Consider the following 13,296-nt stretch of genomic DNA (forward strand, 5'->3'; position numbering starts at 1 on the left):
AAAAAAAGCTTTATATACCTCTTCTACAGTAACTCTTTAACTGCAAGTTTTCAAGGTGGGGTTGTGGCACATAACAGGTTGTTGAACCATGCAGTGTAAGCAATTAAAAATGTATTCCACAGATATAAATATTTTCTTTTCTTATTGCTGTGACACTATGTGTGATGGTAATATTTCTGAGAGTTTCAGATTTTGCACATATAATTTTATGCATTATCAAAAGTTACTGCTGCCTTGGAAGAAAATGTTCTGTGAAAATTTTTGCAAAAGCTTTACTAGTTTGTTTTTTTTAAATTGTAACATTTTGTAAAGGCAGGAAATGGGAGTTAAAAAAGAACTAGCATGCTAAATATATTTTTCAAAAAAGCAATAATTTTACATGTACAGAAATGATGCTAACCTTTAATACAGGTGAGACCACAGTTTACTTAATACAATAATGAAATAGTGCTGTTTTTGTAGAAATGGGCTTCTGACACAAAGATTTGTTTAAAAAAAAAAACAAAAAGCAGAAAAAACCTTAAGGCGTGATCTTTCTATTCTAACAGTTTCAGTGGGTGGGGGGTTTGGTTTTTTTAAAAAAAATCTAGTCAGTAATTGGGTCTGGATACTACTTGTTACTTGTTTTAAATTACTTGACAGGTTTTTGTTACTTCGCAACACTTCCAACAATGCAAATTAACTTTCTTATGTATTTTTTTTAAACTAGTTTTTCCTTATGCTATTACACGAGATGTATACCAGAATTCTCTGTAAGTCTCGGTGTAGTTAGGAATGTCTGTGCAAGTACTTATAAGTGACTGTAATTAACTGTTCTGTGAAGTTATTTTGAGGGAGGTCGCATAGACACATTCCATTGTACACCAAAAAAAAAAAGGAGAAAAAAAAGGAAAAAAATGAAATATTTTGCTGTGTTGCTTAATGATTATCATTTTGGGTTTGCACTAGCTTTGTCAGTTTGTTTGGGTTTTGTTTTTTTCTTCAGTTATTTTATTCCTTTCGTTTTTGTTGCTTTTCTGAGTCATATTTTCCATGAGAGAAAGTAATGGTGACAGTTCAGGAATGCACAAAAGCTAGTTGCTTAACCTGTTTGTTTGTGGTTTAGTTATTAAAAACTCTTCTGTACCCAAAATGGCACGAAAGTGTAGTGTACATTTGTAATTTCTCCTTTTTTAAATTGTATTTTTTTGGCAAGCTGATCTAGAAAATGTGACTTAATATTTAGATCCACAAGCTTCTTTCAGGAGCTTTTCTTCCAGAATCTTTGACAGAGAAGCTAGTGCTGTCACTGCCATTACCAGGGTACTAATCAGCAAAGTTTACAATCATAATTTAGCTTCATGAAGAACAACAGTAGGGGAAATCAGTTTAAATAATTATATGCTGTGTATAGCACAGAAATGAGATTTTCACTTAATTAAACAAGAAATAAGAGCGGGTGGGAGAAAGCCAACCTTAAAGACCATCTGTTTTCAAAAGCAAATCCCACAATTTCTGTTTTCTTCTTTATCATTGTATTGTATTGATTTGTTATTTTAGTTAGGCTGTAGTATTTAAAATGAGTTGTGTTCCTTATTTATTTAGTCAATGGGCTTTGATCAGCTCTTTTAAGCAACGTGATAAGTTTTTTTGGCATGACACACTCCTGTAAAGCCCTTTTATGACTGTTACAGGGACTTTCTACTACCTCTACCAATCTACTGTTTCTTCTTAACAGGTTTTTATGGTGTTGCAAGTCTAATGTAACTTAGACAATAAAGGGTTTGATTATCTACGCTGCAGATTCTCAGTGTATCTGCCATCTCTCTCTCTCTTTCTCTCTTCCTCTCTCTGGATTTTGTGCAGTTTATTATAGCTAAAGTGTGGAAGATCTCATTTGTTATAGCTGAAGTGAAAGGCAGACCACCTTTGCCAGCGTATTTTTGTATCCTGAATGTTGTACACTGACCAAAAGTCAAACTTGAAGAAACTTTTTTCCACAGAGCTAATCAGCTACTACATTGCCATCATGCTGTTTGCGTTCTTGAAATTCCTTCTGTCAGAAATGCTGTGTATAAATTGGTGCATTCTGCAAAACGTAAAGCCAGTTAGAAAGTCAAAACAGTTTTTAGGTTTGTATTTTAAAACCACGTAAAGTCCTTAGTGAAAAGCATAAATTGCTGCCCCCATCCTATTGAAGACTCAGCTTATATGAAAATGACTAGTTTTTATCCTTTAGAAAATAGCATCTTCTTGTTGATTGAAAAAGTGTTCTGATGTTAACTGTAAGCTAAAAATCTGTCACTGGAAAGAATTCCAGGTGTTGACATCATGCACATTTTGTGGTAATCCCTGTAAATGTGTTGCTGCCTTCTAGGGCTTTGGAGTGCTCTGTGATGTGGAGCACGTGCGTATGTTTGTCCTACTCAGTGCATCAGAGGGTATGTGATGTTTTGAGCCACTTCGCAAAACTGTCTTACTCAAGTGGGAGTGCATCCCCCCTGTTCACTCATCTTCATGCCCAAAGGGTTTGTGACCAAGCCTGTGCTTGGTTTTGATCTCCTTCCTTGCTGTACTCTTATGCTGGGCTACCTCAAGTCTATCTCAGCAGCTCCACCAGGAGTGCTGGAATTCATTGAGTTAAGTGGGGATTTCTCCTTCAAAAACCGATCTGTCACGAGAAGACCTGGAACAAAGCAAGAGGTAACTTCTTTATTGGGTTCTTACTACATAAAATGTGCTAGATTAAAAGTGAGAAAGTTGCATTTTACGACAAGTCCAATTTCCCTCCAAGCCAATATTTTTAAGCTAGCAGTTCTGTGCACAGCACTGAATTGCAGTCTTCTTCCCTTGTGCTCTCCTTTTTTTTTTTTTTGCTGTGTATGACATCCCCATTCTTTGGGGCAATCCAACGTTCAGAGGCAAAGGTCATGGATTCACTGAGAGCTTATAGGTAAGGAGCTTCTGCTTGGTCCCAATATTTAGAGTAACACAAATGAAATGGAGCGTGTTAATATCTATAAAAACTTCTTCCACTTTAGTTTTTCATTATAAATTATGAAATTACTGTTTCTGGAGCAGCTAGGGGTGTAAAGCAGTTAAAGGTCAGTGAAAATGTAGACATACTCCAGTATTAACTGCTCCTCATGGTGCTGTGTATGTGCTGACATTTTTGAGAGGTACTATAACCACACATTGGTATCATTAGCTATCTCAAGGTAGATGGTAGCTGTTGCAAACTTAGTTATGCTTGTATTTTTTTTCTTCAAATATATTAGTGTGGCTTTTGGGAGAAAGAAAACCAAACCCAACCCTAACCCCCTTAAAAAATCAATCTGTAGGTGCTGGGTATAAGCAACTATTTCCAAACTGATCATGAGTTACTAGTCAAAGTGAGGGATGCTTTCACTATTCAGAGAGAAAAGGATGTGCTGTGAGTAGGAAGCTGGCACAGACCAGGGGTTCATTTTATTGTGGCTTAGGTAAAGGGATCAAGAACATTCCCATGACCCAGCTCTGTGGGTTTGAATGCTGAGGTGGATGTTGCTTATAGGACCATAAGCAAGAGAGATGAAGAAAGCACATGAAAGATCAGTAAGGGGCTAAGTTTTGACCCTCTGAAATTGAAATAAGTAGATGGAAAGTGGTGTCTGAGAAAGGCTAAAGCTGAGGACAGGACCAAGAAGACAGGGCAGAGCAAGAGATTCAGAGGAAATGAGAGGTTTCACCATATGAAAAAGTTGCCAAAAAGGGCAAAGTCACCAGAGAGAGAGATCAAAGGGTTATGGAGATGGAGCAGAAACTCTGAAACCTAACCAGAAGAGATGTGTGCCCGTTGCAAAGGTTTCTGTTTAAATGAAAGGGAGAAGGGATGTGCAGGCTGCTTTTTGGGCGATGGATTGGAAACTTCTGAAAATAAACGCATAATTTAATCTCAGTTATTTTGTTTTGCAAAAACGTTCTTTCATAAGACAAGCTTGAATGATGTTCTGATGGAAGATAAGGGAATGCCTTTTTGGCGCTTTACTGATGGGTGAACCAGAGGTAGAACTATAATTATGAGTAATTGAGGCTGGACTGAAGGGTCTCTCCAATACCTAAGGGGTTTTGAGAAGCATATTGCTCTTTTCGAGAAACAAGCAGACTGATTAGCCCCAAGCAGGAGAGGGGAAAACAACCAAGGGAGGCAAGAAGGCAGTGTTTTAAGCAGCTGCTGAACTGGAGCAATCCTTTGAGGATGCTAGAGGCTACATTCAGATAGTGTTCTCTAATACAGAATATTTTAAGATGCCTGGTAGTATGTTGGATGAAGGAGCTGGAGATGCTTAAAGCTGTTAAGAAAAAATGTTCGGTATTAAAATGGCTTCAGACACTTGGCTCTCTCCTTTGTGAAATCCTTTGTGTCTCAAATTTAAGTTGTGGTTCATGGGAGATGGTTTGATTGTTTCTTCCTGTGTCATCAGTGTTCTCTACAAAGGTGAGTTACTTGTCAAGTATTTAGAAAATGTGAGTTACCCATGTTCCCTTTCTGTAAGTGAAAAAAATCTGTACGTCATCTTTCATCATCATCAACCCAAGTACCACAGGAATCTTAGAAGATTTTTCTAAGCAGAGAAAAATGATTTATTTATCTTCTAAATAGTCATTGTTACGGTATGACATAAACCAAAAGGGACACTGACCCTCCAGTTCATCTCAGTCCCAGAATTCAGCTTGCTTTCCTGGGACAGGGCAGTGTTGTACAACTGGGACAATTAAGTAGGCACTGGTGGTTTCTGAGACAGCTGGCCACAGAGTGCTGGAGCAGTGCTCTGATAAACACACTTCCGTGAGCGACCTCTCTTAGCAAAGGTGGATCACAAACTGAACCATTTATTGATTTTACCACAAGTTTTCATGAGTGTCATGGTGATGCTGCAGGGGCACTGGGTCTGTTCTTCCACATGGAAGCTATTGATGGGAGCTCCCTGCAGACAGCTCACCCACGGAGGACCAGGGACTTTAAATGGTAACCAGTTTGCTGGCTCCTACATTCCTAAGCATCTCTTCCTTGTGTGTTCCTCTCAGAGAGCACAGATGCAGGTGGTTGCTTGCACTACAGGGGAGGTGTCATCTCCAAAGCAGTGGTGGGAACAGGCAGCTGGGAAGAGTTTCTGTTTGCAAGAAGTCCACGGCAGAAGCGTGCCTAGTCCTGTCCCCTCTGCTTGGTTTTCCTACCTGCTTGTCCTGTCAAATGGCAGATCAGTTGTGTGGCCATGCTCCTGATAACATACAAAAGTTTGCTGTGGATATGGGAGTGATTGCGTTTTCCCAAGGTTGGGTTTTTCTTCTTTTCAAACATTGACAGTAGAAAGCAGACTTGGACCATGTTGTTAAGAGAGACAGTTGAGAGGAAGCTTAGTGCAGATGTGACTTCAAGCGCATTTTGTATCCTACAGGCAGCTTCTAGGGGCTCTTTGCAGCGACAGATTTTTGGAAATTTGCTAACTGGGGGTTGGAATAATGTGGAAATTTGCTCAGGTGCTCAATCTCTGGTTGCTTACCATCCCTGTGCCTTGAGAGGGCAAGACTCTCTGCTGCCACTAGTGCTGGTGTGGTGCTGTGGGACATGTACTTACTGTTTCCCTGGCAGTGACACACGTGCGTAGCTCTTTCTTTCATTGACTTCACTTCCCCAGCTCACAGCTGGCAAGGCAGTGGAGGCTTTGCTCTCTCATGCCCCATGAGACACATCGACCAGGACAGGGCCATGAAGTGAATTGGGGCTGGTCTGAACTCTGCCCTTGAGGATGTTTCTGACTTGGCACAGTTGTGTTTTGGAGTTTCTTGTTTTGCACCAACGAAACAGCCCAGAATCCACCAAGCCTGAGCTTGTTTGTCTGGGGAGATGTTCAGGGACCCTGGTGTGATGAACAACTGAGAATCTGAGTGGTGGGTTCTGGAAAGGTTCACTGCAACTTGATCTTCATCCTCTAGAAGTAAGGGCTTCCTTGCATTTGCCCAGGGGTCATCTGTGGGCAGGAGAAGCCTGTGGGAACTTCCTTACTTAGGTTGAGTGCAGTGCTAGAGTTAAATCCACGCACATCCAAGTGAAATTCCAGTGAATTCACCATTTGTGGTTGTAGAAGATAATCTAATGGGTGATTTTATAGATCTGGTTCTTTGGTCTGCATTGTGTGTGATGCTTGACAAAGCAAAAGCAGTTACAGTGTTGAGGGTAGGGGGAAGGACAGGTAGTGATCAAGTGTCAGAAATTACTTAGGCCTTTCACTTGGTGCTGGTGAGGCTGAGAAGATTTACTTTGCAGCACTCTGTTTATGGGTTACTCCATTTCCTACACTGCCCCCAAAAGTTCTAGTGCTTTCAGGATTAGAAACATTTAAGGAAATCCCTGCAAAGTTTTTGCCTACATTCTCTCTTTTGACAACACATGAGAAATTCCATGGCTTTTAAGGTGAGGCAAGTATAAGGGGAATAGTTCAAGTGGCAGCAGTGTTCCTGTCCTAAGCTGCTACTTTTCCAGACCATGACTATTAAATTATTTGGTAACTGAGTGCATTCTCCTTTGCATTGGTTCTGTTGATTAAATGATGGCTTTTAAATGAGGCACAGCTGGAGGCACTGTTAAACCCACCTGAATTTTGCTTCTCAAGTTGTGTTTCCTGAGTATTTTGCAGAAATGAGTGAGAGTTTTTAGAAAAAGATAAACAAGCTCCTAAGTTTAGAGAAATTATTTTGACTGTAGCCAGAATTACACTGCTTCAGGAATCTGAATTTGCAAGAAACAGCTGAGGTGGCACAGGAAGAAGCACCAAAACCGTGAATCGCGGTAGATGTTGACCGCATTATTTCTGAGGCTGGCTTGGTAAATATGACTCCAGGGAGTCCAGATGCCTTGTAGGGCCACCTTTGATCATTCCTCATACCATTATGGCAGAATAATCTGTAAGACTACAGTTTCCTTCATTATATAAAGGGCCTCTTAGGTAGGTGTCCATCTATGCTGGGCATGGTATGATAAGAGACATTTCCTGATGCTAAAGCTGTATGTGGGCTGCCATGCAGAAGTGAATCTGAGCTGGCCTCAAGGGCAAGTTTGCCTGCCCACCTCACTTACCTGCTTGAATGCCTTTAAGCTGCCTGTGAGGCAAACTAGTTGCTGCTTTGAGAAGTGAGGTGCAATGCACAGGGGACACAGGCAGTGCTCTGAAGGCATTACCTGCCACGAGGATGGGCCCTGGCACTCCTGGTTTCAGTCAATCTGCCTGAACCTCTGCTGTTGCTGCAACTGGGATATGAAACAAATAATGCTGGCTGGGTGGTGGACATTGCTTGCCACAAGGTCAGGTGAGCTGTGTAAGCTGTCTGGCTTCAGACTGAGCCCAGACTGCCTACCAGGGCAAGCTAGATGAGAGCAGGATTCCACAGATCAGATAAACACATGGGTTTGTAGGAAGGCTACAGAGGAGTCTTATCCTGCACAGCTCCTTGTGTAGTACATACACTGAGCCACAGACAGCAGGGAGTGCATAAAGGATGTGGCAACAGTCTCTCCACTGGGCCAGCACAATGGGAGCCTAGCTGCTCACTGCCCTATAGCCATCTGTAAAGAAAGATGTAATGTCCTTTTTAGCCTTCCAAAGGATGCTCTAAAGGGAGGATGTTGAGCTGAGTGTCTGTGGGGACACAAGATCTTGACAGTCTTAACCTGCCCAGGTAATGATGTTGCAAGTTTAACACTTAGCTGTTTCTTGGAGCCTCTAATTGTTGTTTTTACTTACTCTAATTGTGAGTCTGTGTCACTTTTGTACCATTGGAAGGATGTAAACTCATTCTCAGAGGAGACTGAAAGCCTTTGGGGTTCTCTGTATCCTTCGCCAACATGGTAAAAGGACAAACTATCTCTTCCCCACCTGTGTGCATCTGAAGCAACTGCATTAACATCAGTGGGACTTTTGCATACATGCATGGCTGACTGTGAGGACAAATTTGACCTCTAGTCAGTGATACGCAGGAACTTGATATGTGCCTGTTTGCATAGTTACTTTATGCAGGGAAGGGGTTAGAACAGGGTTTACAGGATGATGGCAAAATGGTTCTGCTCCTTACACACATCTGGGGAAACTGTGACACAAGTCCTAAAGTCAAGCTCTAGTTAAATCACGAGATTAGTGTGAAGCTGATGTCATACACTAGCTCATAATGTTTTAACTGAAATTTCTTCTTTTGGCAAGAAACCCATCTTAGAAAAAAAAAAAAAAAAAAAGAAAGAAAAAAGAAAAAAGCAAAAAACCCCCAACAAAAACTTGCAATAAAGTAGTCTCAGAAGATGGAGGTAAACAGATGTAGTTGTCTCAGTGAATCAATTGCGAATAAGCAATGAAAATGATACTTAATATACTTTAAAAGATTTCGCTTTAGTATGGAAATGATACCAGTTGAAGTGAAAGCAATACTATCTACGTGGGAAAGTGGCATTGAAATATTCTTTCTTTCTGCCGCCTTTTGTCAATAAGAGAGGCTTGAATTATGCATTAGCAAGCTATAGAGTTATGGAAGATAATACAGCAAGGTTATGAACCCAGAACAAAAGAAGGGGAAACTAGGTTCAACTCAGTAATATATCACTGGGAACATATATAAATGGTTATAATACTTTGCACATTATAAAGACAGTAGTCACATATTTAAATGAGAACAGAGCCATTCAAGATTTTCTTCAAATATTAATTTGGGCATTGTAATTAGTTCTTCTTGGGAAGCCTTGCAATGTTCAGTATGTTTGGAGTTTTGTGGAATATTCTAGAAGATGACTCTTTAGCAGATGTTCTCGAAGTGTAGGATTTTACATAGATATCAATTTGTATTCACATAAATGAAATTTTGAATTGCTGGCTGTGAACAGTCATCTTCTGAAATGGGAGCAATCTTCAGACAGAGATGGCCAAAGCAATACTAATTCTAAATACCAAATATTTGGAGGGGAAACCATAAGTGAAGAATTATTCACAGCATTTTTTTCATCATTAGTATTTTTATAATGTGCTTTGCTCCCTAAATTGACACAAAGGGAAGCAAAATCCATTGGCTACTATTTGCTGTCTGCTGGTAGTTCTGAAGCAGCATGTTTCTGCAAAACCTTTTCCCTGAGTGATGTCCCACTGCTGTTACCCACCAGGTGCTGGTGCTTCTCTCGACCTTGGTGTCCATCCCAGCCCACCAGGCCGTGTCCTACCTTGCCAATGCAGGTACTTGTCTGCAGCAGCAAGGGAAGCTGAGAGGCCCACACGTGACCTCAGCAGCCCCATGTTTATTTGTGTTGCTTTGTACATATACAGAAGGTGTACTGTCCCCAGGTCAGTTTTGTTTGGAGCTAGAGCACTCGCCTTCTGCTTCTCAAAGATGGAGCAGCACGGGGTGGGGCACGTATCATGGGACAGAGCTGCTATTGAAACATCATGTTTCCCAGTGATAAGTGGAATGATTCAGCTGGCATTTCTCTGGCCCCAGGGGCACAGGATGATCCTGGGAGTTACTGCAGTATTGGCTCTGAGGTTCTTGGCTGCCCCACCAGGTGTGCTGCTTGGAATGTTGGAGCCAGGTCTGCTCAAGTCCTTCTTCATATGCACATGGAGCAGATTCACTTCACAGCTGACATGGAGCCCGCAGGCTGCCATAAGCCTGTTGAGATACAGTCTTTCCCTTTTTTGGCCAGCTTTGAAGGCTGGTAGGAACCTGGCTCCTTCAGTCCTCCTTGCTGGGCTATGGCCCTCACCTGTCTGTGCTGTTGCCTGCGTTTGGCCACCTTCTGCTCCCAAAGGAGCTCTGCTGCTGAGATTGTCTTCCCTCCTCCTGCAGTGTCAGGAAAAAGATTCCATGTTTTTGTTGCTCTTGCTAAAAATGCAGCTAAGATTTTTTTTCTAATAGGATTTTGGGCAGTGATCAAGTAGAGAAATGTTAACTACAACAGCCTTAGTTTGGTTTTGTGGTTTTTTGAAGAGAATTACAGACTTTGAAAACAAGGTCTTCTGATGGCTGAAGCTGTTTACTAGATCAATGAGACATCTGAGGAGCACTTGCAGTTCCCTGAGCTGTATCATTAAACAAGTGTAAGTTAACCAACCTTCAGACCACTGTTATTTGCTTCTAATCACAGCCAAGGAGCTACTTAAGAAAACTCTTGAGAAAAGCAAACCATTTCTTGAAGAGAGGAATAGGGAGTCCAAGGTAAGCATTTACCAGTTGCCAAGAATCTTTAGATCCATTTAGTGTCTCATTATTTGGTGAATAAACCACCTGGCCTTGCTTAGAAAAACATCAGTATAATTCTTTTCTAAGGCAGACCTAATTGTACAGCAGTGTGTGGCCATTATTTCCTTCCACTCCCAATCTGAGACTGGGAGCTCATGCTGTATTGTTAAATTCTCTTTTTGTTTCTAAAATAATGTCCTTAAAAATGAACAATTGTGGAGAAACGGTACTATGTTTGGCTGCTCATGCTAACTGCCTTGCTTAAGAAAGGTGCCAGCTGAACCCTTACAAAAGACATAAAAATACACATGCTTGCCCTAGTACTATTGTGCTCTGCAATGAATGGTTATGATGAGGAAAACAGAGGAGACTTTGGGTTTGTCCTTTGTGTGGTTACTCTTCAGGCTCATAGATGAGGGCTCCGTTGTCTTGAATTAGCCATCAAGAAGACTCTAATTTTCTTCCTCTTCGTTTCACAGATATAGACTCCCATGCATATAGTCAAGGAGATTGTGGCTTTTGGTTACAAGAGGAGGGGTAATTCCTGATGTTTGGTTGCTAACACTACCTGCAAATTTTGAAAACTGATTCTGATGAGTGTTCAGTGGGAGCAGGTTGGGGTGTTGCAAGGATTTATGTACAGTTCTTAATTTTACTTAGTCAAGGGATTGCTGCATATTGCATGGAGGCTTTTTAAATTTGGGTTTCACTCCTGAGCATATGGTGCACTGCCAGTAATTAAGACTGACAGTCATGGATGAACAGATCACTTTGAGTAAGTGATTTCCGCTTGAAAGAAACAACATCTCAGGGCCACCTAGGGAAAAAAAAAAACATATTGTTTAGGCAATACCAGTAAAAAGCATAGCAGGGCTGAGTTCTCAGGTACTGGTGTCCTGCAGGAGTGAAGGTCACAGCTTCAGCCAGCTGTTTGCTTCTGCTCATGCCTGTCTCCTTGTCACTGAGATGTGGCTCCCAACAGCTGCTTTCTAGTGAGTTTCTGGTTTTGGACAGACTCTGGGACAATTGGGAAATTGTGACCTGTGGAGGGTTGGTGACTTTTTCCTGGCTATTGTTAGTGACTGTGGTACGTAATGTCCTCTGGAGTGTGGAATGGATGTGAAACAGAAAACATGAGGACAATACAGCCTATTGGACCTCAGGGTGCGCTATTGTTGGTGTCAGTGTCCGTCCAGGAGAGGCTGGTGCTAATTTTCTTGCTACACAGCCTGAATAATTTCACAATTTTTCTTAAGATTTTTAGATTTTTCCAACTCTCAGGAAATTTAATTGTCAATTGAACAGAAGTAGTTTGGTCCATAAATCATAACACAGCTTAAGGAACAGAAAAAGGCAGTGAGGATACAGACGGTTTCTGGGTAGAAAGTAATTCACAACTTGGGTGGTTTCAGGTCAGTTTTGGGTCTCCTCTAGGCTGAGGAAAAAAACTGCTGCTGCTTTCCATAAAAGTAAGAGCCTGTCCTTGCTCTTCATTTCCAGTACTTATTATTTTTACCACATTCATATATTTATATTTTGCTTTTGGAAGACACAGGGACAGAATGATACTCCCTTCCCTCTGATCTCGCTATGATTATCTAGCATAAATCTCCCTTTATAATCTTATCACTGGGCAATTCAGTTATTTTAAATGTGAGCCTTCTTGCCCACTAATCAGTTCATCTTCAGGTTTTTAAAAGCCCTATTTCATAATTCTGCACATTCCAATTGCTTCTGAGTGTCCAGCCCAGCTCTGCCGTCACTTATCCCCTTCTCCTCCCTTTCTGACAAGGCAGGCTCTTTCTCTCGCTCACAGTCTTTGCATTCCTTCCAAGTTGATGCACATAGTCATTTGTAATCAAGGCTGTAAATTGTATTTAAAGCTGTACTGCACTATCCATGGATATTTGAATCATAAATGAGAGTATTGTCCTGCCTGTACTCTCACTTATTCTTTCAGCCGTAATAGATCCTTTCATTTGTGCTCAATTAGCTTTTCCACTCCTGCATTCAGATCCTGAAAGTTTCCACTCTTTTCTTCAGGTCTTGAATGCTGATGGTGTGGCCACATTTGCCTCTACCCCATAATTTGTTTAGCTCTTTTGTGCCACAGATTTCCATGAATATGGTTTGTTTGTTTTGACAAGTCCAAACACCATGACTATATTGTGCCATAGTATAAAAATGTTCCCTTTAATTATTGCTGGGGTGCTATGGCTCTGGGATGGACCTCCTGGGTGTTTGGGCTTTTATGGCTCCAGGTTGAACATAACCAGAATTTTTCTAGAAGAATGATTTTGGGTTGTTGTTGTTTGTTGTGGTTTTTTTTTTATAATTCTGATAGAAGAGCAAGCCAAGTCACAGCAATCATATGTCAGGAAGAGTCATTTTTAGAACAGCACCCTACAGTGTGCAAGTACACAGAGTCCTCTTCCTTTTGCTGCAGTGCCCTGATGCTGAGCTGGTCAATCCAGCCCAGTGCCAACCCCAGCCCCTTCCAGTGCCTGCTCAGCCTCCTGGCCCTGGGCTGTAAAGCCTTGAGGGTGCTGCCAGCTGCTCCTGGTTAGGTGTTGCTTCTCCCCTGAGACTTCAGCCTGGTGCAAAATATGTAGCTCCTAATATTTGTAAGTACCTGCCCTGCTGCTGACACAGCTTTTTATGTTTGCTGACATTTCCAAACGTGGAATTAGAGAGAATCTTCTTGTGAGTGAGTGTTCCCTTTTCCCTTCACATTTTCACCTCTGGGTTTTTTTTTGTTTTGTTTGTTTGTTTGTTTTGTTTGTGGGGCACTTTTTTGGGTCTTTGTTTTCTGAGAAAAGAAATAAAACTCAGAGAAAATTAGCCAGCTTCACTTCCTTTCTTTGTACTACAAAATGTGCACATACTTTTGTAGTGTGATCAGGCCGGTTTTATTTCTCATTTCATAAATGTGGACACATTTTTATTATTTTTTTAAAATTGATGTTAATTTCTGTTTTGAAAGTATTTTTAGAGGAGTTCTCTTTCACTTTGAACACAGCTGGCATGTTTAAATAAATGTTCCTCTTCTGTACTGAGCCTTGGGAT

This window comes from Acanthisitta chloris, unplaced genomic scaffold (genome assembly GCF_000695815.1).
Source record: "Acanthisitta chloris isolate BGI_N310 unplaced genomic scaffold, ASM69581v1 scaffold10040, whole genome shotgun sequence".
In the NCBI taxonomy this organism is placed as follows: domain Eukaryota; kingdom Metazoa; phylum Chordata; class Aves; order Passeriformes; family Acanthisittidae; genus Acanthisitta; species Acanthisitta chloris.